The sequence below is a fragment of the Pseudophryne corroboree genome, chromosome 7 (genome assembly GCF_028390025.1).
Source record: "Pseudophryne corroboree isolate aPseCor3 chromosome 7, aPseCor3.hap2, whole genome shotgun sequence".
NCBI lineage: Eukaryota > Metazoa > Chordata > Amphibia > Anura > Myobatrachidae > Pseudophryne > Pseudophryne corroboree.
The window spans coordinates 46,762,424-46,789,955 of NC_086450.1; the positions used below are offsets into that span (position 1 = coordinate 46,762,424).

The window sequence follows — 27,532 nt, forward strand, 5'->3', positions numbered from 1 at the left end:
ATCAATGAAAAAAAATGTTTTGAGCAATGAAAAAAACATTTGTCCAAATGTTTGAGAATTGAGAATAATTGAAGTTTCAAAATGTACAAATAATTAATTAATAAATCATGAATTCCTGTTTCTTTTGGGAACCCCCTCGTAAATACACTATTCAGGTGGTGATTTAGAATTGTTTGTTTCAAGAGGCGGATCAGGTGCAGTCATGTATACAGTATCGTAAAGGTGTACAAGTTAGGCATGCCTATTGGGATGTACTGTAGCTCATTTTGGGATACATGTATCTGTGCAATACATTAGTTGTGCACAGTAAGTTCTGTGCCTTCACTAGACAGGTACAGTGTTTAATTACATCATGGTGACCGCATACCCTCCAACTGTACCTTTTTGGCCGGTACAGTACTGTTTTTTTAAGGTCTGTACCGGCCAAAAAGGGCTTTGTACCGATTTTTGACTTACTGCATCTCCATTGAAAGTATAGGAAAGGGGGCGTGGCCACGTCCCCTTTACCCGCGGCCACGCCCCCTTCCCTTATTTGTACCGGTTTTTAAGTGTAAAATGTTGGAGGGTATGTGACCGCTGCATATCTGAAATTAATCCTGGTCATCTCGAACCCAACAGTGGCAGTGAGAGAGGGAATACTTGGTATTCATTTTTGGGGTTCACAACAAATGGTAGTGTGCCAGTCTTCTTTGGTGGATGTACAGAACTCTAGAATCTTTTTGATACCTAAGAACCTTCTGGTTAGTCAGTTGTTATTTCATACTACAAGGAACATATGGCTTTCATCTCTCCTTTAGTTTATATTGATTGACCCATCTGTCAAGGATTGGGAGCTGCAGGAAATTTCGCTGCTTCTCTTGGAGATGAAAACAAAATTATTATACCTGTAGTGATACTTTTATTTCTCAAAATCTGATGACTTTCTTCAGATTATTAATGTGTTGGGTTTTTTTTTTACAATGGTATATTTACCTTAATGGTGTGCTATAATATAGTGCAGAGAAAGTTTGCCTCTCTGATACTCATCCATATTGAGACCGAGGGGGCTATTTATTAATTGGAGAAAAGCATTTCTCCAGTGTTTGCACTGAGTCATCACTCTTTCATCCATACCTTCCTCAGCTTATTATGACCTCTAGACAGCTATTCCTCCATCAGCCATTATATTTATTATTTTGAATGTCTTTATTGAAATCAAAATCTTTATTAACATTGTCTACATTTTTTTTTACAATCATGTAGATCATATTTAAAAATGTTAACTGAAAAATACAATCATTTAATTAATACAATGGTGTCAGATTGTTTTGTACCTGCGGCTGCTTCTGTCAGGCTGAACCTCATGCAGAGATCCTGCATTCTACAATGTGGTCTGTAGGTGGAGTAAGAGTGCTAAAGGCTCGGTATCTTATGTGTCTGGGTAATGACTGATTGCTTGCATATAATTTATCATGTACATATTCCTCCTTTGTGGGAAACTAGCGCCTTGCATTGTCACTCCTGCTCCACGTCTCACCCCAGTGTAATTCTGAGACTCCTTTGTTGGAGTGCCCAACAATCTTTTGTACAGTATTTTGAGGAGTCCCTGGTCTGTGTTTGTAGTCTATACTTATAAAATTTTGTTTCATGCTACTTGTTTTTTCAGCTCCAGTACATTTTCTAGCCTTGCTCTGCAATGTTCCTGTTTTCTGTATTATTTCTGTGTTGTATGTGATGTGGCAGAACCATTGGCGTTTCTGTAATGGGTCACAGCCCAACATGTGTTTTGGTGCCGAGGATTTTTTAGCTGACTTTATGTATATTTGGTGTGCTTTCAAATATAACATAAATTTTCGTCTATCAGCTCTAATTTTTGAGATATAAACATCGTCTGATTTGTGTTACCCTATTTCATATTAGGCGTATGATTCACATAATAAAACACAAAATATAAAAAAACATAGTCTAAAAATATTTTCTAGAAAATTTTAGTGACTTCAATAAAATATACTAACATTACAGTAACACTATAGTGACTCAAATAACACTTTTTCTTCAAAAGAAGGAAATGAACCATAGATAAAAAGAAAATTAGGACTTTGGACAGTCTCTTTGTAAATTCCAGCTGTAATCTGCCATCATATGTATATCCCATCTTCCCTGGTAGCGATCTTCCATTGTTTTAATGTCCTGGGGAAATCTTTCACCTTGCTCTTTGCTAATATCACCCAAATGTTCTGGGAAATGGTCCAAGTGGCTGTGTAAATAATGAACTTTTATGCTCATATTACATCCAAGGTCTCTGAAATTAATGAGCATGTTGTTTACTAGCTCAGCATAGTTTTGAGCTTTGTGGTTGCCCAGAAAGTTTTTGACAACCAGGACGAATGTTACCCTGCTCAGACTGAAGGTCGCCCAGATGGCGATGTGCCACAACCTGGGCATGCGAAAAAAGTATAGCTGATAGAGAAAAACTGTTTTCGTATTTGGAATTAGCACGCCCAAAATAACTAAAATCAATACTAACATTCCAGGCACCAAATTTTTTTTATTTTTTTGGGGCAGTGGGGTGCAAAGTGTGCAGTGCACATGGGCCCCTGGGTCCTGGGGGTCCACACCACACACACTGCACCCATGTTTCAAGACTTACCTTTCCTGAGTTCAGCATCAGGCACTGCAGCTGCAACAATAATCAACCAAAATGGCTGCCGTGCATGTGCAGTAGTGAAATTAGTCTTTGGAGCGTGGCAGGTGCTATGTTTCTGGAGACCTGCACATGCGCAGTAGTCTCTGGCACAATGCTGGAGCCTGCTGCACTGTGGAGAGGATGGGCCCACCCAAAGTCTGCACATGGGCCCCCTCCTCTGCTAAAATGCCCCGGGCAGCACCCTGGTAGTCCCGCCATGTCTCAATAGTATGCTCAGACTTTGGTGCGTGCAGTAATGTGCTTTATCTGCCCCCATCATGTTTTTGAGACAGCTTTAATTTTAATGATCGGAAGACCCAGTTGCATGATTAATTATGCCTTCTTTAGATATAACATCCATCATAATATTTCTTCTCATCACGTCCACTTCCCGCAACATCCCCGTCCCTCATTTTCATCTCTCCTGTCCCTAGAGATGTGGTTCTCAAAATCCCCCTCTTTCCCCTGTAACTGCTTGATATCTTCACAACTTCTATTGCCTTCAACGAGCGCAGGGTCCCACTCCACAAACCACAAACCACCCATGTTGGGGATATGACAGTGGTACATTTTTTGATCCTACATTTTTAAATAAATCTAGGAGCCATTCATTTCATGGTTTTGTTGCCATTTTGGCACTAGTTTACTTATATTTAGCTTTTTGATTGGCTTCTTTGCGATCTGGTGTATTACAATTTTTTATTCTTCATGTTCCTGGTGTCCGTTCTTTCATCGCGTTCAGTGTGATGTTGCTTCGTCACATGTTCTGTCCTATGGTGTTCTATCTCATATTCTGCATCATAGTGTTCTCTTCAATGGTTGTCTTCTTCATGGTGTTTGTACTCTATTGACCATGAAATAAATCATGAGATACAAAATAACAAAAACATGGAATATTCTAGACTCAGTAATGGAAACTCTGATAAAGCAGGAGTGATGTCATCATGTGTAACTGTCCTAATATCAAGTAAAATAAAATAGAGAATATTTTCTTCATGTTACTGATTTGGTGGCACCGCGGGCCCTACTTAGAGTTGGACACAAGCCCATGGTAAGAATATGCTGTTCTACATTGTACATGTGCAGAAACACACACATTATGCCTGGAGTGGGGATTTGAGGTGGGCAGGCATAATCTCTGTACAGTAGGGTGTGTATATGTACTGTAAGTGTAATACTCCCCCTGGAGGTGCTAGGAGGTACTGCATGCTGTATGAGTTACTGTATCCAGCTTGTAAGAACTGTAAATTATAGCCACAGTAATAAAGAATTAATAAAAATTTATCTTTCTTACGTTATTCTGCATCAGGCCGTGTCAGGGGCCGAAACTAGGCAGTCATTTAATGCCCCCCCCCCCCCAATAAATAAATAAAAATAAATGTAAGAAAACTGAAAATGCAAAAAATACGCCACACAGTGGTGCAAACTTTATTATGCTGCACAGTAGTATTCCCCACAGGGAGGAGAAGGGGAGAGAGAGAGGGAGGGAAAGAAAGGAGAGAAGGAGAGCGGTGAGAGAAATGGGAGAGAGATGGAAGTGAGGAGAGTGAGAGAGAGAGAATATGCTCCAGACATCCCACAGACTGCCAGTAATTAGAGATGAGCGCCGGAAATTTTTCGGGTTTTGTGTTTTGGTTTTGGGTTCGGTTCCGCGGCCGTGTTTTGGGTTCGACCGCGTTTTGGCAAAACCTCACCGAATTTTTTTTGTCGGATTCGGGTGTGTTTTGGATTCGGGTGTTTTTTTCAAAAAACCCTAAAAAACAGCTTAAATCATAGAATTTGGGGGTCATTTTGATCCCAAAGTATTATTAACCTCAAAAACCATAATTTCCACTCATTTTCAGTCTATTCTGAATACCTCACACCTCACAATATTATTTTTAGTCCTAAAATTTGCACCGAGGTCGCTGTGTGAGTAAGATAAGCGACCCTAGTGGCCGACACAAACACCGGGCCCATCTAGGAGTGGCACTGCAGTGTCACGCAGGATGTCCCTTCCAAAAAACCCTCCCCAAACAGCACATGACGCAAAGAAAAAAAGAGGCGCAATGAGGTAGCTGTGTGAGTAAGATAAGCGACCCTAGTGGCCGACACAAACACCGGGCCCATCTAGGAGTGGCACTGCAGTGTCACGCAGGATGTCCCTTCCAAAAAACCCTCCCCAAACAGCACATGACGCAAAGAAAAAAAGAGGCGCAATGAGGTAGCTGACTGTGTGAGTAAGATAAGCGACCCTAGTGGCCGACACAAACACCAGGCCCATCTAGGAGTGGCACTGCAGTGTCACGCAGGATGTCCCTTCCAAAAAACCCTCCCCAAACAGCACATGACGCAAAGAAAAAAAGAGGCGCAATGAGGTAGCTGACTGTGTGAGTAAGATAAGCGACCCTAGTGGCCGACACAAACACCGGGCCCATCTAGGAGTGGCACTGCAGTGTCACGCAGGATGGCCCTTCCAAAAAACCCTCCCCAAACAGCACATGACGCAAAGAAAAATAAAAGAAAAAAGAGGTGCAAGATGGAATTGTCCTTGGGCCCTCCCACCCACCCTTATGTTGTATAAACAAAACAGGACATGCACACTTTAACCAACCCATCATTTCAGTGACAGGGTCTGCCACACGACTGTGACTGATATGACGGGTTGGTTTGGACCCCCCCAAAAAAGAAGCAATTAATCTCTCCTTGCACAAACTGGCTCTACAGAGGCAAGATGTCCACCTCATCATCATCCTCCGATATATCACCGTGTACATCCCCCTCCTCACAGATTATCAATTCGTCCCCACTGGAATCCACCATCTCAGCTCCCTGTGTACTTTGTGGAGGCAATTGCTGCTGGTCAATGTCTCCGCGGAGGAATTGATTATAATTCATTTTAATGAACATCATCTTCTCCACATTTTCTGGATGTAACCTCGTACGCCGATTGCTGACAAGGTGAGCGGCGGCACTAAACACTCTTTCGGAGTACACACTTGTGGGAGGGCAACTTAGGTAGAATAAAGCCAGTTTGTGCAAGGGCCTCCAAATTGCCTCTTTTTCCTGCCAGTATAAGTACGGACTGTGTGACGTGCCTACTTGGATGCGGTCACTCATATAATCCTCCACCATTCTTTCAATGTTGAGAGAATCATATGCAGTGACAGTAGACGACATGTCCGTAATCGTTGTCAGGTCCTTCAGTCCGGACCAGATGTCAGCATCAGCAGTCGCTCCAGACTGCCCTGCATCACCGCCAGCGGGTGGGCTCGGAATTCTGAGCCTTTTCCTCGCACCCCCAGTTGCGGGAGAATGTGAAGGAGGAGATGTTGACAGGTCGCGTTCCGCTTGACTTGACAATTTTCTCACCAGCAGGTCTTTCAACCCCAGCAGACTTGTGTCTGCCGGAAAGAGAGATCCAAGGTAGGCTTTAAATCTAGGATCGAGCATGGTGGCCAAAATGTAGTGCTCTGATTTCAACAGATTGACCACCCGTGAATCCTTGTTAAGCGAATTAAGGGCTCCATCCACAAGTCCCACATGCCTAGCGGAATCGCTCCGTGTTAGCTCCTCCTTCAATGTCTCCAGCTTCTTCTGCAAAAGCCTGATGAGGGGAATGACCTGACTCAGGCTGGCAGTGTCTGAACTGACTTCACGTGTGGCAAGTTCAAAGGGCATCAGAACCTTGCACAACGTTGAAATCATTCTCCACTGCGCTTGAGACAGGTGCATTCCACCTCCTATATCGTGCTCAATTGTATAGGCTTGAATGGCCTTTTGCTGCTCCTCCAACCTCTGAAGCATATAGAGGGTTGAATTCCACCTCGTTACCACTTCTTGCTTCAGATGATGGCAGGGCAGGTTCAGTAGTTTTTGGTGGTGCTCCAGTCTTCTGTACGTGGTGCCTGTACGCCGAAAGTGTCCCGCAATTCTTCTGGCCACCGACAGCATCTCTTGCACGCCCCTGTCGTTTTTAAAAAAATTCTGCACCACCAAATTCAAGGTATGTGCAAAACATGGGACGTGCTGGAATTTGCCCATATTTAATGCACACACAATATTGCTGGCGTTGTCCGATGCCACAAATCCACAGGAGAGTCCAATTGGGGTAAGCCATTCCGCGATGATCTTCCTCAGTTGCCGTAAGAGGTTTTCAGCTGTGTGCGTATTCTGGAAACCGGTGATACAAAGCGTAGCCTGCCTAGGAAAGAGTTGGCGTTTGCGAGATGCTGCTACTGGTGCCGCCGCTGCTGTTCTTGCGGCGGGAGTCCATACATCTACCCAGTGGGCTGTCACAGTCATATAGTCCTGACCCTGCCCTGCTCCACTTGTCCACATGTCCGTGGTTAAGTGGACATTGGGTACAACTGCATTTTTTAGGACACTGGTGAGTCTTTTTCTGACGTCCGTGTACATTCTCGGTATCGCCTGCCTAGAGAAGTGGAACCTAGATGGTATTTGGTAACGGGGGCACACTGCCTCAATAAATTGTCTAGTTCCCTGTGAACTAACGGCGGATACCGGACGCACGTCTAACACCAACATAGTTGTCAAGGCCTCAGTTATCCGCTTTGCAGCAGGATGACTGCTGTGATATTTCATCTTCCTCGCAAAGGACTGTTGAACAGTCAATTGCTTACTGGAAGTAGTACAAGTGGGCTTACGACTTCCCCTCTGGGATGACCATCGACTCCCAGCAGCAACAACAGCAGCGCCAGCAGCAGTAGGCGTTACACGCAAGGATGCATCGGAGGAATCCCAGGCAGGAGAGGAATCATCAGAATTGCCAGTGACATGCCCTGCAGGACTATTGGCATTCCTGGGGAAGGAGGAAATTGACACTGAGGGAGTTGGTGGGGTGGTTTGCGTGAGCTTGGTTACAAGAGGAAGGGATTTACTGGTCAGTGGACTGCTTCCGCTGTCGGCCAAAGTTTTTGAACTTGTCACTGACTTATTATGAATGCGCTGCAGGTGACGTATAAGGGAGGATGTTCCGAGGTGGTTAACGTCCTTACCCCTACTTATTACAGCTTGACAAAGGCAACACACGGCTTGACAAATGTTGTCCGCATTTCTGGTGAAATACTTCCACACCGAAGAGCTGATTTTTTTGGTATTTTCACCAGGCATGTCAACGGCCATATTCCTCCCACGGACAACAGGTGTCTCCCCGGGTGCCTGACTTAAACAAACCACCTCACCATCAGAATCCTCCTGGTCAATTTCCTCCCCAGTGCCAGCAACACCCATATCCTCCTCATCCTGGTGTACTTCAACACTGACATCTTCAATCTGACTATCAGGAACTGGACTGTGGGTGCTCCTTCCAGCACTTGCAGGGGGCGTGCAAATGGTGGAAGGCGCAAGCTCTTCACGTCCAGTGTTGGGAAGGTCAGGCATCGCAACCGACACAATTGGACTCTCCTTGTGGATTTGGGATTTCGAAGAACGCACAGTTCTTTGCTGTGCTTTTTCCAGCTTGAGTCTTTTCATTTTTCTAGCGAGAGGCTGAGTGCTTCCATCCTCATGTGAAGCTGAACCACTAGCCATGAACATAGGCCAGGGCCTCAGCCGTTCCTTGCCACTCCGTGTGGTAAATGGCATATTGGCAAGTTTACGCTTCTCCTCCGCCAATTTTATTTTAGGTTTTGGAGTCCTTTTTTTACTGATATTTGGTGTTTTGGATTTGACATGCTCTGTACTATGACATTGGGCATCGGCCTTGGCAGACGACGTTGCTGGCATTTCATCGTCTCGGCCATGACTAGTGGCAGCAGCTTCAGCACGAGGTGGAAGTGGATCTTGATCTTTCCCTAATTTTGGAACCTCAACATTTTTGTTCTCCATATTTTAATAGGCACAACTAAAAGGCACCTCAGGTAAACAATGGAGATGGATGGATACTAGTATACAATTATGGATGGACTGCCGAGTGCCGACACAGAGGTAGCTACAGCCGTGGACTACCGTACTGTACTGTGTCTGCTGCTAATATAGACTGGTTGATAAAGAGATGTAGTATGTATGTATAAAGAAGAAAGAAAAAAAAACCATGGGTAGGTGGTATACAATTATGGATGGACTGCCGAGTGCCGACACAGAGGTAGCTACAGCCGTGGACTACCGTACTGTACTGTGTCTGCTGCTAATATAGACTGGATGATAATGAGATGTAGTATGTATAAAGAAGAAAAAAAAAAACCACGGGTAGGTGGTATACAATTATGGATGGACTGCCGAGTGCCGACACAGAGGTAGCTACAGCCGTGGACTACCGTACTGTACTGTGTCTGCTGCTAATATAGACTGGTTGATAATGAGATGTAGTATGTATGTATAAAGAAGAAAGAAAAAAAAACCACGGGTAGGTGGTATACAATTATGGACGGACTGCCGAGTGCCGACACAGAGGTAGCTACAGCCGTGGACTACCGTACTGTACTGTGTCTGCTGCTAATATAGACTGGATGATAATGAGATGTAGTATGTATAAAGAAGAAAGAAAAAAAACCACGGGTAGGTGGTATACAATTATGGATGGACTGCCGAGTGCCGACACAGAGGTAGCTACAGCCGTGGACTACCGTACTGTACTGTGTCTGCTGCTAATATAGACTGGATGATAATGAGATGTAGTATGTATAAAGAAGAAAAAAAAAACCACGGGTAGGTGGTATACAATTATGGATGGACTGCCGAGTGCCGACACAGAGGTAGCTACAGCCGTGGACTACCGTACTGTACTGTGTCTGCTGCTAATATAGACTGGATGATAATGAGATGTAGTATGTATAAAGAAGAAAAAAAAAACACGGGTAGGTGGTATACAATTATGGACGGACTGCCGAGTGCTGACACAGAGGTAGCTACAGCCGTGGACTACCGTACTGTACTGTGTCTGCTGCTAATATAGACTGGATGATAATGAGATGTAGTATGTATAAAGAAGAAAAAAAAAACCACGGGTAGGTGGTATACAATTATGGATGGACTGCCGAGTGCCGACACAGAGGTAGCTACAGCCGTGGACTACCGTACTGTACTGTGTCTGCTGCTAATATAGACTGGATGATAATGAGATGTAGTATGTATAAAGAAGAAAGAAAAAAAACCACGGGTAGGTGGTATACAATTATGGACGGACTGCCGAGTGCCGACACAGAGGTAGCTACAGCCGTGGACTACCGTACTGTACTGTGTCTGCTGCTAATATAGACTGGTTGATAATGAGATGTAGTATGTATAAAGAAGAAAGAAAAAAAAACCACGGGTAGGTGGTATACAATTATGGATGGACTGCCGAGTGCCGACACAGAGGTAGCTACAGTTGTGGACTACCGTACTGTACTGTGTCTGCTGCTAATATAGACTGGATGATAATGAGATGTAGTATGTATAAAGAAGAAAAAAAAAACCACGGGTAGGTGGTATACAATTATGGATGGACTGCCGAGTGCCGACACAGAGGTAGCTACAGCCGTGGACTACCGTACTGTACTGTGTCTGCTGCTAATATAGACTGGATGATAATGAGATGTAGTATGTATAAAGAAGAAAGAAAAAAAAACCACGGGTAGGTGGTATACAATTATGGATGGACTGCCGAGTGCCGACACAGAGGTAGCTACAGCCGTGAACTACCGTACTGTGTCTGCTGCGACTGGATGATAAATAATGATATAAAAAATATATATATATCACTACTGCAGCCGGACAGGTATATATGATATAATGACGGACCTGCTTGACACTGTCTGTCAGCAGAATGAGTTTTTTATAGAATAAAAAAACACCACACAAGTCACACGACGAGTGTTTAACTTTTTCAGGCAATCACAATATAGTATACTATACTGGTGGTCAGTGTGGTCAGGTCACTGGTCAGTCACACTGGCAGTGGCACTCCTGCAGCAAAAGTGTGCACTGTTTAATTTTAATAATATGTACTCCTGGCTCCTGCTATAACCTATAACTGCTCCCCAGTCTCCCCCACAATTAAGCTGTGTGAGCACAGTCAGATATTATACATAGATGATGCAGCACACTGGGCTGAGCACAGATATGGTATGTGACTGAGTCACTGTGTATCGTTTTTTTCAGGCAGAGAACGGATTATATTAAATAAAACTGCACTGGTGGTCACTGGTCAGTGGTCAGTCACTAGTAAACTCTGCACTCTCTAGTACTCCTAAGCTCCAGTAAATCAAGTGTCTCTGTCTCAATCTCACTCACTCTCTTCTAATCTAAATGGAGAGGACGCCAGCCACGTCCTCTCCCTATCAATCTCAATGCACGTGTGAAAATGGCGGCGACGCGCGGCTCCTTATATAGAATCCGAGTCTCGCGATAGAATCCGAGCCTTGCGAGAATCCGACAGCGTCATGATGACGTTCGGGCGCGCTCGGGTTAACCGAGCAAGGCGGGAAGATCCGAGTCGCTCAGATCCGTGTAAAAAAAGCTGAAGTTCGGGCGGGTTCGGATTCCGAGGAACCGAACCCGCTCATCTCTACCAGTAATATACACCCACAGTATATATTTCATAAAAAGGGCAACTTGTTCAGGTGCTCCAGTCATACTTTATATACAGAAAGTTCCAACAAAGGAATGGCACTCTGAGACAGGCAAAAAAACAATTAACTGATTTGTGGTATTGAATACAGCTATTTGCATTGTCTCAGAGTGCCATTCCTTTGTTGGAACTTTTGTTGGAACTTTATAACAGATCATCATCAGGGCGAAAATTATGTATTCATTGAAACATTGACCATGAGGCTTGTCTACCTCTTGTCTATTTTCCTGAGTGCTGGTGTTGTATGTATTTATAATGTTTACACTGTTCCTACGCAGAGTGATTTAGAAAGCACACAACCTTGTCCTGCTTAATGACCTGCAATTGTGAGTGCCGGATTCAAGTGTGGTCTATCTATATATCTATCTATCTATCTATCTATCTATCTATCTATCTATCTATCTATCTATCTATCTATCTATCCTGTAGATATTAAAAATAAACATATTCTGTACTCCTGCCCGGCCTCCCCCTCCCATTGCCCACTTGCCTCAGTCCACAGTGGCAGATGGGAGATGAGATTATTTTGTTGCCGGCTGTCTTCTCCCCTCTACTGTACATATACCGCCAGGGTCGGACTGGCCCACAGGGCTACAGGGGAAACCACCGGTAGGCCCCAATGCCTGAGAGCCCACTCCTTCCTCTAGGGATCAGGTAGGCTGGTCACACCCCCAAGTATGGGCCCCTATCACTGCATTCCCCCGACGGGCCCTTTATACCCCAGTCCAACACTGGATGCCGCTGACCGCCAGCTGTACAGCTCTTGGAGGCACTGACAGGCAGCTCGGCATGCGGATTTGCAGTAGATGGTGCCGGGCAATCTGGCAGAGGGAGGCTCTGGCGGGCGGTTGTGCAGAGGGATGCATGGGCGGTGACGTGCAGCATCTCGGGACTGTGACAGCGCTGTTACCATGACAGCGCGATACGCAGCTGCATAACTTTTTTAATGGGCTGGCTGGCCCTGATTACGGGAGGAGATCGAGGCGGGTAGGGGTGGAGGAGCAGCTGGTTGAGGGAGCCGGCACAGTTCTCGGCGCCCCCTCAGTATATATACATATATATATATATATATATATATAAAAAGTAAGCGTGCAGGCAGCACTCCAGTATCCAATGAATACAATCCCACTGACTTCCCAGGTGTCCCAGAAGGTGGCACTCGGATAAGACCACAGCCATACTGCATCAAGTTCTTCCCTAGGGCTTGTATATTTGTCCAGTTTTCATCAGGATGCTTTTTGCTCAATATCAATTTATTTTGAGAGCGATAAAAATAAAATCTGCAATTGCAGGAACAGCTAAACGCTACGTTTGTGTCGTGTAAAGTACAGTTGACTCTACTGTCTGCTTGCTGTCATGGATTATTTAACACACGATTGAGGGCTGGACAAGCAGTAATTTAGATGAAAATAGGAGACATAAATAGTGTATTGGTCTTAATTAGATAATGTGATGGTCTTTGAAGTGGTTTATTTATTTTTGCCGACAAGAACATTTAGGTCTCAGACCAAACATTTGCAAACTGTTTCACAAAATGTCTGTGTATACAAACAATGAAAAAGCTGAGTTATTGGCGTCTCATTGTATTTTAACAGTGAAAAGTTAGCGCATATGCAAAATAAAATGTAACGCACACATACAGTATATTACCCCCCTGGGGACCTGTTTCCTTATATTGCACTATTTCTACTCAGTTTGTGGTTTAATGATTTTTTGTGCACTATGTTTTAGTAGCAATTACTATTGTTCTCTATGACAAAATTAGATTTGTGTTTTATTTTTATTTTGCTGTTTTTGGCCATCCGAAACCAATATTTACCCAAAGCCGATGTTAATTTAAGTAATGTAATATGGTGCAGTTATTGCAAGACACAGTCTGGACAACATCCAGAGTTTGTGTATTTTTAGTATTTTTAGTGATAAATTTAATCTCCCTAATATAACTGGAATGATTGTATTGATCCACGGGGAATTGTAAGAAAAAAAAGTGTTACTGTAAAAACACAACTGCTGCTTGCAATAAAAATACAGATTAAAAAAATATGCTTTACTTTCTCTCATAACAGTATACAGCGCAGAGTTGTGTTGGGCTGTATAAAGCATATGCTTGAGTAATTACAGTACTTATGAAAAAAATAAAATATAATGGGCCCTATAAGGATTAAAAGATGGTTGGTTCCAGGGGCGCTGGAATGTTTTTAGGTTGGGGGGGGGGGGCGTAGAAAAAAATTATTTTGGCGCCCCCTTGTGTTGGCCTCCTCTACCTTTTTAGCCCCCCGCCGCTGTGCGGATGAGCGCTTACCTGCAGATACACGCGTGCGTCATCTCCTTTAAAAACAGCCTGCTACCGCAGGGTGCTGTGTCCTCCTATCTTCGTTGTGTCCTAGCTGCCGCTGGCTGTCTCTTCTTCACAGAAGCATTACTGGGAGGAGGCGTGGCCAGGCTGGGACATCCCGGCCCCATAGCCACGCCTCCTCCCAGTAATACAACTGTGAAGGAGAGACAGCCGGCGGTGGCTAGGACACAACGAACGAAGATAGGAGGACAGGCTGTTTTTAAAGGAGATGCCGCCAGCGTGGATCTGCAGGCAATTCAAATTATGCCACACAGTATTACAATCTTATTCGCATTACCCCAAACGTAGTGCACCTGATTTATATTATGCCACAAAATAGTGCCCCTTATTCACATTACGTCACACAGTAATGCCCCTTATACATGTTACGCCACTTATACACAGTACTATCCCTTATACACAATGCCCACATAAAGTAGTGCTCCATATCAGAGGTATAGCTAGGTGCCATGGTGCCCTGAGCAAAGGTATATTTCAGCGCCACCTCCTCTGTATTGAATTGGGGGCATCTTGCATTTGAAAAGAAAAAGATAGTTTAAAAAAATAAAATCGATGACAGGGCCAGTTCTAGACCATGAGGAGCTCAGGGCGAAAGTTTCCTTTGGTACCAGCCATGCTGAAAACAGGGACAGTGTGCGCCGAAGGTGCGCAAAAAAATATAGGGCCAAAGAATAGTACCAATTCACATTACCCTGTACAGTAGTGTCCGTTAGTCACATTACACCGCACAGAAGTTTCCGTTATTCACATTACACTGCACAGTAGTACCCTTATACACGTTACACCACACAGGAGAGCCACTTATACAAGTTATGCCAGCGTAAAAGCCTCTTATACACATTACGCCACAGTAGAGAGCACCGGAAATTTTTCGGGTTTTGTGTTTTGGTTTTGGGTTCGGTTCCGCGGCCGTGTTTTGGGTTCGAACGCGTTTTGGCAAAACCTCACCGAATTTTTTTTGTTGGATTCGGGTGTGTTTTGGATTCGGGTGTTTTTTTTTCAAAAAACCCTAAAAAACAGCTTAAATCATAGAATTTGGGGGTCATTTTGATCCCAAAGTATTATTAACCTCAATAACCATAATTTCCACTCATTTTCAGTCTATTCTGAACACCTCACACCTCACAATATTATTTTTAGTCCTAAAGTTTGCACCGAGGTCGCTGGATGGCTAAGCTAAGCGACCCAAGTGGCCGACACAAACACCTGGCCCATCTAGGAGTGGCACTGCAGTGTCACGCAGGATGGCCCTTCCAAAAAACACTCCCCAAACAGCACATGACGCAAAGAAAAAAAGAGGCGCAATGAGGTAGCTGTGTGAGTAAGCTAAGCGACCCTAGTGGCCGACACAAACACCTGGCCCATCTAGGAGTGTCACTGCAGTGTCACGCAGGATGGCCCTTCCAAAAAACACTCCCCAAACAGCACATGACGCAAAGAAAAAAAGAGGCGCAATGAGGTAGCTGTGTGAGTAAGCTAAGCGACCCTAGTGGCTGACACAAACACCTGGCCCATCTAGGAGTGGCACTGCAGTGTCACGCAGGATGGCCCTTCCAAAAAACACCCCCCAAACAGCACATGACGCAAAGAAAAATGAAAGAAAAAAGAGGTGCAAGATGGAATTGTCCTTGGGCCCTCCCACCCACCCTTATGTTGTATAAACAGGACATGCACACTTTAACCAACCCATCAGTTCAGTGACAGGGTCTGCCACACGACTGTGACTGAAATGACGGGTTGGTTTGGACCCCCACCAAAAAAGAAGCAATTAATCTCTCCTTGCACAAACTGGCTCTACAGAGGCAAGATGTCCACCTCATCATCATCCTCCGATATATCACCGTGTACATCCCCCTCCTCACAGATTATCAATTCGTCCCCACTGGAATCCACCATCTCAGCTCCCTGTGTACTTTGTGGAGGCAATTGCTGCTGGTCAATGTCTCCACGGAGGAATTGATTATAATTCATTTTAATGAACATCATCTTCTCCACATTTTCTGGATGTAACCTCGTACGCCGATTGCTGACAAGGTGAGCGGCGGCACTAAACACTCTTTTGGAGTACACACTTGTGGGAGGGCAACTTAGGTAGAATAAAGCCAGTTTGTGCAAGGGCCTCCAAATTGCCTCTTTTTCCTGCCAGTATAAGTACGGACTGTCTGACGTGCCTACTTGGATGCGGTCACTCATATAATCCTCCACCATTCTTTCAATGGGGAGAGAATCATATGCAGTGACAGTAGACGACATGTCCGTAATCGTTGTCAGGTCCTTCAGTCCGGACCAGATGTCAGCATCAGCAGTCGCTCCAGACTGCCCTGCATCACCGCCAGCGGGTGGGCTCGGAATTCTGAGCCTTTTCCTCGCACCCCCAGTTGCGGGAGAATGTGAAGGAGGAGATGTTGACAGGTCGCGTTCCGCTTGACTTGACAATTTTGTCACCAGCAGTTCTTTGAACCCCAGCAGACTTGTGTCTGCCGGAAAGAGAGATCCAAGGTAGGTTTTAAGTCTAGGATCGAGCACGGTGGCCAAAATGTAGTGCTCTGATTTCAACAGATTGACCACCCGTGAATCCTTGTTAAGCAAATTAAGGGCTCCATTCACAAGTCCCACATGCCTAGCGGAATCGCTCTGTGTTAGCTCCTCCTTCAATGTCTCCAGCTTCTTCTGCAAAAGCCTGATGAGGGGAATGACCTGACTCAGGCTGGCAATGTCTGAACTGACTTCACGTGTGGCAAGTTCAAAAGGTTGCAGAACCTTGCACAACGTTGAAATCATTCTCCACTGCGCTTGAGACAGGTGCATTCCACCTCCTATATCGTGCTCAGTTGTATAGGCTTGAATGGCCTTTTGCTGCTCCTCCAACCTCTGAAGCATATAGAGGGTTGAATTCCACCTCGTTACCACTTCTTGCTTCAGATGATGGCAGGGCAGGTTCAGGCGTTTTTGGTGGTGCTCCAGTCTTCTGTACGTGGTGCCTGTACGCCGAAAGTGTCCCGCAATTCTTCTGGCCACCGACAGCATCTCTTGCACGCCCCTCTCGTTTTTTAAATAATTCTGCACCACCAAATTCAAGGTATGTGCAAAACATGGGACGTGCTGGAATTTGCCCATATTTAATGCACACACAATATTGCTGGCGTTGTCCGATGCCACAAATCCACAGGAGAGTCCAATTGGGGTAAGCCATTCTGCGATGATCTTCCTCAGTTGCCGTAAGAGGTTTTTAGCTGTGTGCGTATTCTGGAAAGCGGTGATACAAAGCGTAGCCTGCCTAGGAAAGAGTTGGCGTTTGCGAGATGCTGCTACTGGTGCCGCCGCTGCTGTTCTTGCGGCGGGAGTCCATACATCTACCCAGTGGGCTGTCACAGTCATATAGTCCTGAGCCTTCCCTGCTCCACTTGTCCACATGTCCGTGGTTAAGTGGACATTGGGTACAACTGCATTTTTTAGGACACTGGTGAGTCTTTTTCTGAGGTCTGTGTACATTTTCGGTATCGCCAGCCTAGAGAAATGGAACCTAGATGGTATTTGGTACCGGGGACACAGTACATCCAACAAGTCTCTAGTTGCCTCTGCAGTAATGATGGATACCGGAACCACGTTTCTCACCGCCCAGGATGCCAAGGCCTCAGTTATGAGCTTTGCAGCAGGATGACTGCTGTGATATTTCATCTTCCTCGCAAAGGACTGTTGGACAGTCAATTGCTTGGTGGAAGTAGTAAAAGTGGTCTTACGAGTACGACTTCCCCTCTGGGATGACCATCGGCTCCCAGCAACAACAACAGCAGCGCCAGCAGAAGTAGGCGTTACACGCAAGGATGCATCGGAGGAATCCCAGGCAGGAGAGGACTCGTCATAATTGCCAGTGACATGGCCTGCAGGACTATTGGCATTCCTGGGGAAGGAGGAAATTGACACTGAGGGAGTTGGTGGGGTGGTTTGCGTGAGCTTGGTTACAAGAGGAAGGGATTTACTGGTCAGTGGACTGCTTCCGCTGTCGCCCAAAGTTTTTGAACTTGTCACTGACTTATGATGAATGCGCTGCAGGTGACGTATAAGGGAGGATGTTCCGAGGTGGTTAACGTCCTTACCCCTACTTATTACAGCTTGACAAAGGCAACACACGGCTTGACAAATGTTGTCCGCATTTCTGTTGAAATACTTCCTCACCGAAGAGCTGATTTTTTTGGTATTTTCACCAGGCATGTCAATGGCCCTATTCCTCCCACGGACAACAGGTGTCTCCCCGGGTGCCTGACTTAAACAAACCACCTCACCATCAGAATCCTCCTGGTCAATTTCCTCCCCAGCGCCAGCAACACCCATATCCTCCTCATCCTGGTGTACTTCAACACTGACATCTTCAATCTGACTATCAGGAACTGGACTGCGGGTGCTCCTTCCAGCACTTGCAGGGGGCGTGCAAATGGTGGAAGGCGCATGCTCTTCATGTCCAGTGTTGGGAAGGTCAGGCATCGCAAACGACACAATTGGACTCTCCTTGTGGATTTGTGATTTCGAAGAACGCACAGTTCTTTGCTGTGCTTTTGCCAGCTTGAGTCTTTTCTTTTTTCTAGCGAGAGGCTGAGTGCTTCCATCCTCATGTGAAGCTGAACCACTAGCCATGAACATAGGCCAGGGCCTCAGCCGTTCCTTGCCACTCCGTGTGGTAAATGGCATATTGGCAAGTTTACGCTTCTCCTCCGACAATTTTATTTTAGATTTTTGAGTCCTTTTTTTTACTGATATTTGGTGTTTTGGATTTTACATGCTCTGTACTATGACATTGGGCATCGGCCTTGGCAGACGACGTTGCTGGCATTTCATCGTCTCGGCCATGACTAGTGGCAGCAGCTTCAGCACGAGGTGGAAGTCGATCTTGATCTTTCCCTATTTTTGGAACCTCAACATTTTTGTTCTCCATATTTTAATAGGCACAACTAAAAGGCACCTTAGGTAAACAATGGAGATGGATGGATACTAGTATACTTATGGATTGACGAGCAACTGCCGACACAGAGGTAGCTACAGCCGTGGACTACCGTACTGCGTCTGCTGCTAATATAGACTGGATGATAATGATATAAAATATATATATATCACTACTGCAGCCGGACAGGTATATATTATATAATGACGGACCTGCTGGACACTGTCAGCTCAGCACTGCAGACTCCTAAAGTAAGCTACTAGTAGTATCAAGAAGATAGAAAAAAAAAAACACCACAGGTAGGTGGTATACAATTATGGATGGACTAGCGACTGCCGACACAGAGATAGCTACAGCCGTGGACTACCGTACTGCGTCTGCTGCTAATATAGACTGGATGATAATGATATAAAAAATATATATATATCACTACTGCAGCCGGACAGGTATATATTATATAATGACGGACCTGCTGGACACTGTCAGCTCAACACTGCAGACTCCTAAAGTAAGCTACTAGTAGTATCAAGAAGATAGAAAAAAAAAAAACACCACAGGTAGGTGGTATACAATTATGGATGGACTAGCGACTGCCGACACAGAGGTAGCTACAGCCGTGGACTACCGTACTGCGTCTGCTGCTAATATAGACTGGATGATAATGATATAAAAAATATATATATATATCACTACTGCAGCCGGACAGGTATATATTATATAATGACGGACCTGCTGGACACTGTCAGCTCAGCACTGCAGACTCCTAAAGTAAGCTACTAGTATCAAGAAGATAGAAAAGAAAAAAAACACCACAGGTAGGTGGTATACAATTATGGATGGACGAGCGACTGCCGACACAGAGGTAGCTATAGCCGTGGACTACCGTACTGCGTCTGCTGCTAATATAGACTGGATGATAATGATATAAAAAATATATATATATCACTACTGCAGCCGGACAGGTATATATTATATAATGACGGACCTGCTGGACACTGTCAGCTCAGCACTGCAGACTCCTAAAGTAAGCTACTAGTAGTATCAAGAAGATAGAAAAAAAAAACACCACAGGTAGGTGGTATACAATTATGGATGGACTAGCGACTGCCGACACAGAGGTAGCTACAGCCGTGGACTACCGTACTGCGTCTGCTGCTAATATAGACTGGATGATAATGATATAAAAAATATATATTTATATCACTACTGCAGAAGGACAGGTATATATTATATAATGACGGACCTGCTGGACACTGTCAGCTCAGCACTGCAGACTCCTAAAGTAAGCTACTAGTATCAAGAAGATAGAAAAAAAAAAAAACACCACGGGTAGGTGGTATACAATTATGGATGGACGAGCGACTGCCGACACAGAGGTAGCTACAGCCGTGGACTACCGTACTGCGTCTTCTGCTAATATAGACTGGATGATAATGATATAAAAAATATATATATATATCACTACTGCAGCCGGACAGGTATATATTATATAATGATGGACCTGCTGGACACTGTCAGCTCAGCACTGCAGACTCCTAAAGTAAGCTACTAGTATCAAGAAGATAGAAAAAAAAAAACACCACAGGTAGGTGGTATACAATTATGGATGGACGAGCGACTGCCGACACAGAGGTAGCTACAGCCGTGGACTACCGTACTGCGTCTGCTGCTAATATAGACTGGATGATAATGATATAAAAAATATATATATATATCACTACTGCAGCAGGACAGGTATATATTATATAATGACGGACCTGCCGGACACTCTCAGCTCAGCACTGCAGACTCCTAAAGTAAGCTACTAGTAGTATCAAGAAGATAGAAAAAAAAAAACACCACAGGTAGGTGGTATACAATTATGGATGGACTAGCGACTGCCGACACAGAGGTAGCTACAGCCGTGGACTACCGTACTGCGTCTGCTGCTAATATAGACTGGATGATAATGATATAAAAAAATATATATATATATCACTACTGCAGCCGGACAGGTATATATTATATAATGACGGACCTGCTGGACACTGTCAGCTCAGCACTGCGGACTCCTAAAGTAAGCTACTAGTATCAAGAAGATAGAAAAAAAAAAACACCACGGGTAGGTGGTATACAATTATGGATGGACGAGCGACTGCCGACACAGAGGTAGCTACAGCCGTGGACTACCGTACTGCGTCTGCTGCTAATATAGACTGGATGATAATGATATAAAAAATATATATATATCACTACTGCAGCCGGACAGGTATATATTATATAATGACGGACCTGCTGGACACTGTCAGCAGAATGCTTTTATAGAATAAAAACACCACGACGAGTGTTTAACTTTTTCAGGCAGACAATCACAATATACTGGTGGTCAGTGGTCACTGGTCAGTCACACTGGCACTGGCAGTGGCACTCTGGCAGCAAAAGTGTGCACTGTTAAAATATGTACTCCTGCTATAACTGCTCCCCAGTCTCCCCCACAATTAAGCTGTGTGAGCAGTGAGCACTCAGCACAGTCAGATATACAGTATTACATAGATGATGCAGCACACTGAGGGCACACTGAGGCTGAGCACAGATATGGTATGTGACTGTGTCACACTGTGTATCGTTTTTTTTCAGGCAGAGAACGGATTAATTAAACTGGTGGTCACTGGTCACACTATCAGCAAGTAGTACTCCATCCTAATATGCTCCCCAAAATTAGTAAATCAAGTGTCTCTACTCTCTACTACTCTCTAGTCTACTCTAAACGGAGAGGACGCCAGCCACGTCCTCTCCCTATCAATCTCAATGCACGTGTGAAAATGGCGGCAACGCGCGGCTCCTTATATAGAATCCGAGTCTCGCGATAGAATACGAGCCTCGCGAGAATCCGACAGCGGGATGATGACGTTCAGGCGCGCTCGGGTTAGCCGAGCAAGGCGGGAAGATCCGAGTCTGCCTCGGACCCGTGTAAAAAGGCTAAAGTTCGGGGGGGTTCGGTTTCCGAGAAACCGAACCCGCTCATCTCTAAGTAGAGCACCTTATACATGTTATGCCAGGTAGAGCTGCTTATACACTTATGCCAGGTAGAGTCCCTTATACACGTTATCCAGCTAGAGTCCATTATACACATTTGCCAGGTACAGCCCATTATACACATTATGCCAGGTACAGCCCATTATACACATTATAGGGGTCATTCAGACCCCGCTGCAAAAGCGTCCCGCAGCGCAGTTTGTTGGTGGCAGCAAACTGCGCATGCGCAGTGGGTGTGAGGCCATACACATTGTGGTCGCTTCTCCGATGGATGCAACCACAATGTGATTGACAGGTGACAGCGTAGCGGGATTAAGGCAGGGTGGTGACGGAAAAACGGGGGCAGGCCGGGACCATTTTTGGGGTGGCTGCATGCTTGTCACACACAGACGCTCCCCCAATAAAAAAGTCTGCTGACCGCCTAACAGCGCAGCCAGCCAACACAACCTTAGATCAGATGTGTCCGCAATCTAACTGCGGATGCATCAGGAGGCGGCCTTGCCCTGTGCTGGGCGGCCCTCAGCATGTGCAGAGATGAATGCAGATCTGGCTGCGTATGCAGCAATCTGCTTTCATCTCTGAATAACCCCCTATGCCAAGTACAGCCCTCGTTCCCTCCACAGTGCGGCCCCAGTACCTGCAGGAGGTCCCGGCTCAGGCGCTGACTCTCCTCTCTCTTCTCCGCCTCCGGTGTCTCGCAGGCTCCGTTACTCCAGCAGCAGCGGCTCCATACTATGTGACGCCGAGAGGAGGGGGGGGGGGGGGGGGGGGGGAGCAGGTACTAATTACCCAGACCTGGGACTGATAGAGGGGTCTGCCGGGGGTCCTGGTGCACTGCACTCCCACCCCTCTCCCTCCTTACTGGGCAGCAGCATAAGCTCTCATGTTGGCAGCACAGCACATGCTGCAGTGTGCTGTGCTGCAGTGAGGCAGATAGGCTGCTGTTCTTTCTCAGCCCCTGCCTTTTCCTGTTGATCACATTCCCCCCCTCGAATTGACCCTGGCTGAGCCAGGGCTGGGGACTCAGTCAGGCACTGCACAGATCCCCCCCCCCCCCCCCCCACCACTTTTTCCATAAAGGGGCGTGACCACGCCTCCCGCGATTAGGCCACGCCCCCCAAACGGCTCGGCAGCAGGGGAAGTCGGCTACAGCAGCGTAGCAGTGTGTGGGCAGAGGCCGCACACTGGAGGAGTGAGCGGCGCTACACGGGGCCAGCACTGCCGCTAGCTGTCATCCAGTTTGACAGGCGCAGCAGCAGGGTAGCAGAGCAGGGAGAGCGCCTCCCTGCTTTGTATACCCTTGCTGAGCGAGCAGCGCCGGCTCCCCTGTGCCTCTGTCATATTTGGGGGGGAGGGGGGGCAAGCTGCCCCATTGCCCCCCCTGTTCCGACGCCCCTGGTTCCTTTACCCGCAGTCCAAAGGATGAGACTGGGATCTGTTGCATCCATCATTTGCAAAAATCTCCCAAAAACTTTTTTCACGTCATTATGGGGTATTGGGCCTAATTCAGACCTGATCAATGGTGTGCGTTTACGCACATCGGGCGATCAGGTCTGAACTGCGCATGCGCTGACGCCACGGTGCTGCCAGGGATGCTATCGGCATCTCAGCCCAGCGGTCGCCTCTGCCTGATTGACAGGCAGAGGCGTTCGCTGGGCGGGTGGGCCGGCAGCATTTGGCCGTCAGTTGGGCGGCATGGTCCGGGCAATGCAGGCGTGCCCGGACCGTGCGGGGGGTGGGCTGCGGCGTTAGTGTGACATCACACGCAGCTGCTGCGACTCCGGAAGCGACGAGTAGCTCTCTGCCAGTGCGCAGGAACTGCTCCTCACGTACAAAAGCATCGCCGCCGTGCGATGCTTTTGTACCTGTGTGTGTGTGTGGGGGGGGGGGGGGGGGAGACCAAGACATGCGGGCGGACTAGCCCTTTGCTGGGTGTCCCCCCTTATGTCTGTGAAACTGATCGTAGGTGTGCTCAATGCCACTCATGCACAATAACAGGATGCGTACCCACAGTTATAGTACTAGCGGCCATCTTGGTAAGGGAATGAAGCATCATCCCCAAGGGAGCCATATTGGAGATTGCGCAGTAGCGCTCTCCACCATGTTGGGGCTGTCGCACATCCTCTGGGATGTCCACAGCATTTCTGAAGCCTTTGGCCACCTCATCCCCTAAAATAGATGCCCCAATGGCATGGAAAGTGAAAATATATCTCTCAAGTTCCCGCAAGTTGGGACAAATCTTAGTAGATATACCCTTAAGTCTGCGTCTGAATCCTGGGTAGAGATAGACAGTGCATTCTGCATGCCAGTGCGTTTCAGTGAATCATTCATCTTCAGAGACCTCGTCATGGCAATCTCCAGCAAGACACTGCTAAACCAAGCTCTACAGAATACATGGACAAGCTGTACTTACTGTCCAATACTCTTGAAGGCAATGTGACATATCAAATACATGTATGATTGCACTCAGCCTTGTACAAACTGGAGAGTTTATCTCAGCCTGAAGCTCACTGTCTTGGTATGACAAATTTTGGTCACCCCTTCTCAAAATAAACATTGTCCCTCTCTGAGACAGAATAGATGGACCATGCATAACACTGCTGGTGTACAGATAAGTCTCTATGCTGTATGGAGGGGTAGTGTTTTTGTGCTGAAGTTGCCTACAAATGGACTTCCTGTTTAGGAAAGACAATAAATCAAAATGACAAACAAATGATTAGCTCGGACATAAACGGTAATATACACATCATTATCTTCCCACAAACAGCAACGAGATAATCTTTGTGTGTAACCAGTTTTTTTATATTATAAAAGTTAGAAGTGCTTGTTTGAACAATCTTTGCAATGACTTAATCTCAGTCATTGGTTTTGATCAAATAGCTACAAATATAAAATATCTCTCAGAATGGTGAATAATTCATTAAAATAAATAAATAAACATCAATGGAACACCAAACTGACTGTATTTAGTATTTCTTAATTAGGACCGTTATTTAATTTGGACCATTATTTAGTAATTTCTAACTAGTAGACCCCCAACCTATCAGTTTCTATTGCTTTGTCCTTAGTTTGCAATGTCTGTACGTCTCTTATACCCCTTTCACACCTTCTGTGGCGGGTCGCACCCGGGAGCCTGACACGGGAGCTCCCAGTGTGCGACCCGCCTCAGTACCCCCTTTCACACCGCAGACTGAACTCGGCAATATGACGGGTTGGTGACGTCGGCGGTGAAGCGCCACACGTACATACACTGTGAACAGGAAACGGGTCACACTGCCCCGGCTCCCGTTCACACAGCACAACGAGCCGGGTTGAACACGGTATATTGCCCCTGGAACCTTTCACACTGCACAGGAACACGGGTTATGCGTGCTCATGTGCCAATAACCCGTGTTCAAAGCTGCTGGTGTGAAGGGGGTATTAAAAGAAGCGCTACATAAATTGCTGCCTCTTTATAAATACTCAGTAAAAGTTATATGTGGGGTACAGTCTATCAGTATTTCTACACAGTTAATGAAAAACATATTCATTAACCTCTCCCACCTAGAACATCAGTTCTGGGTATTTATTATTACCTGTATTTGTGGTGTCTGTATTAAGTTATTGATACCCTGTGCTGAGTGGTTGATTAATTACATACTGTATAATTATATTTTGTATAAAATCCCCATATATGATTCTGGAATATTCTATTCTATTCAACCTATGAATATTATAATATTATTTTTAATAAAGTATATGGCAGATTTAACAGCGAGTGATAATCATGATATCACTTGGTATCACTCTTTGTGAATGATAAATGGTGCTCCAGCCAATCACCTCCTGTCATTTTTCAAACACATGACAGTTAGGAGCTGATTGGCTAGAGCTCCATTTATCATTCATAATAAGTTATAACAAGACTATCACTCGTTGTTAAATTTTCCCCTAATGGTCGGTACATACTAGGCGACACGCTCTATAAGCGACGTCGCCTTGTGTTTCCCCTCCCGGGAAATGACGTCACGCAGCATCCGGGCCGTGCAGGCAGCTCTTTGATGACAATCCAAATTGAGCTGCCTATACGGCCAAGAGCGAGTGTTTTTAAAGCCCCGCGGGGCCGCACATCACTGGTCGGTGGCGGCATACACACTTGCCGAGAAACTGAGCGACGTCACTCAGGAAGGGTGAAAATGAGCAACGTCGCTCATTTTCTCGGCAACTGTGTTTCCAATTATAAGTATTTTTTTATACATTGATCTTATTATTCCTTACAGTCACAATTCCAAAGCTGCTGATATTGGGCCTACTAAGACACTGATTTTGAGTTGCAGGAGATCCATCAAGAACAGGCCCCCCTTCCCTGTACACACGACTTGCAATCACATGGATCTTTTCATACACTCCCATGCAGTGACGTGCAATGAGGTATTTGCTGGGGAGGCACTGGCTACAGCCACCTGGGATCTGGGGGGTGAGATACCCTGTCACTTCCCACCCAGCGTAAGAATTGACGACACTTATACTAGTATATTTTAACTTGATTCAGTGATTGGATTGACTATACATACATATAAAAGGATAATAACAATTTATTACATATATTATTCAAAACATGTTCACAACATGTGCCAAATATAAAAACATGTTCACCCAAATTTGCTTGAAGAAATGGCTATTAAGACAATTAGTCAGTTAGGCAGTGTCCATTCTCATGTATACCCCTATAGCTTTAAGTCCAAACTCCTATGGTATTATTCCTCAGATATTGTATATGATCCAACAAAGTGGCATATTTACCAATCGCAGCTAGAGGATAGATTGTTCAGCGAGAAAGTTTTGTATTCCAGTGTGAGTCCTCAGATAATGCGGCGTGGATATACGAGTAAGAGTTACGCTTGTTGCTTTTGGAACATAAGGTAAACCAAGTAGGTGTGTAGATTCTGGGGTTGGTTCAGACACACTTGTATGCGATGTCCTTTTAGTATGATGGGTGAGATAGTACTGACGTGTTTCACTGCGTCCTAACTGCAGCTTTGTCAAAGCGGAACTCTGAATACCTGAATATCCCCGCCGTATTCTCTGTGGACCCACACCTGAATACAGAACGTAAGGGCCCTACACACTTGCCGATACCACTGAAAGATATGAACGATCTTGTTTATTAATAAACAAAATATTGTTTATATCTTTCAGTGTGTAGGCCCCAACGATGAACGATGCACGGCCCTGCATTCATCATTGGTGGCGGCTCGTTCATACCTGCAAGCCAATATGGACAACATCGTCTATATTAGCATGCAGGTCTACGGGTGACGGGGGGAGTGAAGAAACTTCACTCCCCGCGTCACCCGCCCCCCGCCGCCGGGTTGTCCGGCGGCCGATACAGCTCGGCGGCCAGTCACCAAGTGTGTAGGGCCCATTACTTGCTGGAAAATCTATCCTCTAGCTGCGATTGGTAAATATGCCACTTTGTTGGATCATATACAGTATCTGAGGAATAATACCATAGGAGTATGGACTTAAAGCTATAGGGGTATACATGGGAATGGACACAGTCTAACTGACCGAAATAAGACATTTCTTCAAGCAAATTTAGGTGAAAATGTTTTTATATTTGGCACATGTTGTAAATGTGTTTATATTAGAGATGTGCACTTGAAATTTTTCGGGTTTTGTGTTTTGGTTTTGGGTTCGGTTCCGCGGCCGTGTTTTGGGTTCGACCGCGTTTTGGCAAAACCTCACCGAATTTTTTTTGTCGGATTCAGGTGTGTTTTGGATTCGGGTGTTTTTTTCAAAAAACACTAAAAAACAGCTTAAATCATAGAATTTGGGGGTCATTTTGATCCCAAAATATTATTAACCTCAAAAACCATAATTTCCACTCATTTTCAGTCTATTATGAGCACCTCACACCTCACAATATTATTTTTAGTCCTAAAATTTGCACCAAGGTCGCTGGATGACTAAGCTAAGCGACCCTAGTGGCCGACACAAACACCTGGCCCATCTAGGAGTGGCACTGCA

At 45.5% G+C, this 27,532-nt stretch overlaps 1 long non-coding RNA gene across 1 annotated transcript; it reads right to left on the reverse strand.

Annotated features, from left to right (window-relative positions):
* Positions 1–3,289: 3,289 nt before the first annotated feature.
* Positions 3,290–22,286, reverse strand: LOC134943347 (uncharacterized). The gene is made up of 2 exons (XR_010181485.1): positions 22,161–22,286; positions 3,290–3,509 (listed from the first exon to the last, which is right to left on the reverse strand). It is a non-coding gene; the product is annotated as an uncharacterized LOC134943347 (long non-coding RNA).
* Positions 22,287–27,532: the final 5,246 nt, after the last annotated feature.